Raw genomic sequence first — 4,540 nt, forward strand, 5'->3', positions numbered from 1 at the left:
ATCGTGACGTAGGTATGTGGGGGCGTGTTAGAACGAGCCGTTTTAGGTAGGCGTGGTTAACTCTTAACTTTTATAAAGAATATCTCTTTGGATTTGAGACTTTAGTCTTTGCAACTTTACAGATCTTCTTTATGCACCAAGAGCTTGTAACACTTCAAAGAGAAAGGAAAAATCGAAATCGCATCATATGACCCCTTTAAACTCTGAAAAAAAAATTCAAAAAAGTCAAATAAATTGTAAAACATATTGTAAGATATTAATTAAATAATCTTTATTATATTTACAACTAAAAAAATTCATTTCTACAGTATATATAATTATTTTATACTTTAATTTATATTAAAATTGTATTAAATATATTTCAAATATATATTTTTATGTACAGTCTGAAGCTGATTTTTGCTTTGTCTGCAGGTTGACACTTCCTGCAGTGGATGGATATGAAGCTTGTGGTGGTGATGGGATTGCCTCCTGAGATAGAGGAAGAGGACAGCGCCAAAACTGGGACTGAATTCTCCCTCGCCAGGACTATGATGGTGAAACACTGTCAGGCTTTAAGCACAACTCAGCCAATGTGATGCCCTTCTTTAGCTCAGAGGCCCTCTTACAACTGCAGCACACTCAGGATGAGAGCAGTTTAGCAGCCACTTTAACCAAGTGATAATGGGCTGATAATGGAGTCTCCTATTTCTCTCACTGAGTCTGTGTGTTCTCTGTCTGCATATACCAGCAGTGGTCCCCCAGTTCTTGTGGACTCGGCTCTTCTGCAGTGGGCTCTGGACTGCAGAGTCATTCCGCTGGTCTGTCCAGTGGGCCGCGATGCAGCTGGCCACTCTTCTGTCCTCAGTCCGATCCAGGTGACAGCAGCCATCTCGCAGTCACTGCATCCTCTGAAAGTTATATTCCTGAACAGCTCAGGGGGCATCCGCAACCAAAACCACAAGGTAGGGGCAAGATGTGAATATGACTAACAGAAATATTTGTATTATTTAATTGTATTAATAAGTGTGTGTGTATTGAGGCCCATGGTTTAAGGTTTACCTGCACTAACTGCCCAGTGTTACATATATACTACCATTTCAACATCTGGGGTCAGTTACTGTTCTTTTCAACATTCTGTTCATAAAAAAATTAATTAATTAAGCAGCACAACTGTTTAACATTTATAATAATAAGAAACATTTCTTGAGCAAATCAGTATATCAGAATGATTTCTGAAGAATCATGTGACATTGAAGACTGGAGTAATGACTGCTGAAAATTCAGCTTTGCCATCAAAGCAATAAATTACATTTTAAATTGTAGTAATATTTCACAATATTACTTTTTACTGTATTTTTGATTAAATAAATGCAGCCTTTGTGAACCCTTTAGAACTCATAAATATGACACAAAAGATCTTCAGATTGTCACACAAGTCCTGAAAGTAGAATCCAATCAAACAAATGAGACAAAAAATATATACTCTGTCATTTATTTATTGAGAAAAAATGATCGAGTGTTACTTATCCGCTTCAACTCTGCGATGACAAGACATACTAATACATGGTTAAATAACCTACTTGAAATGATTTTAAACCTGAAATGATTTTTGTAAATCCAGTGGTCAAATGTGTAGCTACCTGACTAATGACTAGTCTTTGTGTGAATGTCCACAAAACAACTTTAACATTGTGCTTCATCTTGGAATTTCAAATCAATTATCATAGCACAAGTGAAAGTCAACAAGACTCTTCTTTTTCAGTGTACCCCACACAACCCACACGTAAGTAGATGTTAACTTGTGCAGTTATCATTGGAGCATCGCTGTCTTTCAGTATAGTAATGCCAATAGACATTGGCATCTTTCCTGACCTCTGGTTGTTGTATGGATCACATCTTTCAAACTGGCATACAATAATGTACCCAAATGCCTGACTTCCACAACAACATATTCTTCATCACTGCCCTCACCCTCATTGCTTCTATCCTCCTTGGTCCTCAACAATTTGTTTTATTACTACAACCTGATTTTCTGATGCACTCATAATCACTATCATCAATACTTTCTGAAATACGTACAGATTTGTCTCTCCATCTTCCAAAAATCTTACAAAAATGAACCTAAAACACATGCATAAAAGCTATTATACTGCCCGCCATTGCTGGTCAATAGTGCCAGCTACACAAAATATGCATCACATAATAGGACTTTGTACATGGCACTCAGATTTGTTGGTCAGTTGTTGTTTTTATAAAAGTGCATTAAAAATGACAAAAAACCTTAGAAAACACATTTGGATGTACAATTATATTTTTTATAACTTGAATTTATATGTATTTTCAAGTCTAAAACGAGCTCACTATGCAGCCTTGAGAGCATGCGACCTAACATGTGCTAATGTCTCCTTTACTACTTAGTTACCAAAAATGTGAAGCACTGGTTGAAGGGGATGACATTTGACATCTCTAAAATAAAATTTTGTTGGTTGAACATTAATATTGTATTTTAAAATGCAATTTTCTTAGCGTCATTTATAAATGACGATATCCCATAGAGAGTTAATATGTAATTTAATCTAATTACAAGTAAAGTCTTAGGCACATTAGTATTTTTAACAAAAAAATAAAAAAGTTTTAAGCCAGTTATTTCTGTCTTTTGCTGTACTGTGACAGTAGGAAATATCAGTTTACATTTCCAAACATTCCTTTTGCCATTCTAATACTAAACAATGTGAAATAATATTTGAAGCCTATTCACTACAGTCATAGTAAGTGATTATGTATCCCAGCAGAGATATCTGCATAGTCATATTATGCATTGTAACCAGGTTTGGTTTTTCATCCAATACGTGGTTTTATTCCATAAATAAAAATGTGGTTCATCATGTGAGCTCAGAAAATAGGTTCAACGAATGACTGTTAACAGTTGCTTCAATCGCGTAACGTGAACACAAGGTGGTAGTGTTGCAATTTGTTACAAAAGTGTGTTAGAAAACGTGAATAACATTTCTGGATGATATGCAGCAGCTTCAGATGCAGTACTTTACATTTAATACTTTCTCTTGGTTAAGTTTACATAAAAAAATGAATAAACTTGAAACATCACGGGCTAAATGGTTCCTTATTAAATTCATGCTTTATTTGTTCAGGTGATGGGTTTGGTGTCATTGCCGGGAGATTTGTCCGTTCTGAGTTCTGCTTCCGGTGGAGAGCTCGGCTGTCCTCACCTCAGCGGACACGCTTCTCACTGAGCTCTTCTGCCACAGGGGTGAGAGAAAACACACACACCTACTGAGACTAAGACTTGTCAAAGTCAAAGACCGAAGCCTTCTTGCAGTGGATGTGCTGGTTTGGGCCTCATTGCCGGCTGCAGTCATGTCCTCATCTCATATATAAAACACCTCTGATTCACAAACACTTGCTAAGGAACTCGCATTCACATAAAGTAGCCTTGTTGACAAGTTTGGGTGAGGATTTGACAAGGTTGACTAATAACAATTTAGAGTTGGTTAGTGATAACAGAATATCTTAGGCCAAATAAAAAGAGCAAACTTTTACCTATATTTGTATGTCTTACACCCACAATGTGTCTTTGTTTTAGACGTATTTCAGGCTCAGGCACCCTATTTAAAAATGGAGATCCCATTCAAAGGTATGACATTTAGTGTTTCCTTTTTAGATGTTGCCAAATCAGAAAAATCAGATTTTCCACCAAATGGAACTTTTCACAGGTTGAAATGTACTCAGGTTTTCATTACCACATTCAGAAGTACTGTATCATTAGACCACCGGTCATTTGAAGCAAACATTTTAATATGTTGTGTTCACTGTGTGTAAAAATAAATACAATTATCAGTCACTATTTACTCTCAGCCATGTCATCTGACATCAGTGACGTTAGTGCTGGGCGGTATACCGGTTCATACCGAATACCGGTGTTTATTTTTGTTATGATATGAATTTTTAAAATACCGCAATACCGGTGTATGTCGCTTAGTGATATAAATTTTTGATCATACCGCCCAGCACTAAGTGACGTCAAACATGGCAAAGATTAGCAGTGAAAAACAACTTCAGTTCTGGTCTGTTCTTCATGCAAAGCTATTGTAATGATCCAGAATAACTAATATGACAGCGGTTGTAAAAATAAACTAGCTGTATGGAAAAGACCTGAAAAATATTCTCCTGTTCAGTGGAACAAATATCAGCATACAGGATTGGACTGACATATGGGCGAGTAAACTTTTCACCAAAGTATCTCATGTGAGGATCTTCACTCTTCACAGATACAGTAGCCTAGATGACATTGACATTGACATTGACCATCTCTTAGCTCTGATTAACAAGTCTTTTGAGAAGAACCTTAGGATTATATAGCTTCTCTTAAAGGGATCATATGATGCGATTTCAATTTTTCCTTTCTCTTTGAAGTGTTACAAGCTCTTGGTGCATAAAGAAGATCTGTAAAGTTGCAAAGACTAAAGTCTCAAATCCAAAGAGATAATCTTTATAAAAGTTAAGAGTCAACCACGCCTACCTAAAATGGCTCGTTCTAACA

The 4,540-nt window shown here is 36.3% G+C and overlaps 2 pseudogenes; both read left to right on the top strand.

Annotated features, from left to right (window-relative positions):
- Nucleotides 1-377: 377 nt before the first annotated feature.
- On the top strand, nt 378-3,246 carry LOC107711281 (N-acetylglutamate synthase, mitochondrial-like; annotated as a pseudogene).
- A 611-nt stretch (nt 3,247-3,857) lies between these two features.
- The window catches only part of LOC107711282 (beta-1,4 N-acetylgalactosaminyltransferase 2-like), a 38,758-nt pseudogene continuing 38,075 nt past the window's right edge, over nt 3,858-4,540 (top strand).

This window comes from Sinocyclocheilus rhinocerous, unplaced genomic scaffold, assembly GCF_001515625.1.
Source record: "Sinocyclocheilus rhinocerous isolate Xijiao unplaced genomic scaffold, SAMN03320098_v1.1 scaffold268, whole genome shotgun sequence".
Classification (NCBI taxonomy): domain Eukaryota; kingdom Metazoa; phylum Chordata; class Actinopteri; order Cypriniformes; family Cyprinidae; genus Sinocyclocheilus; species Sinocyclocheilus rhinocerous.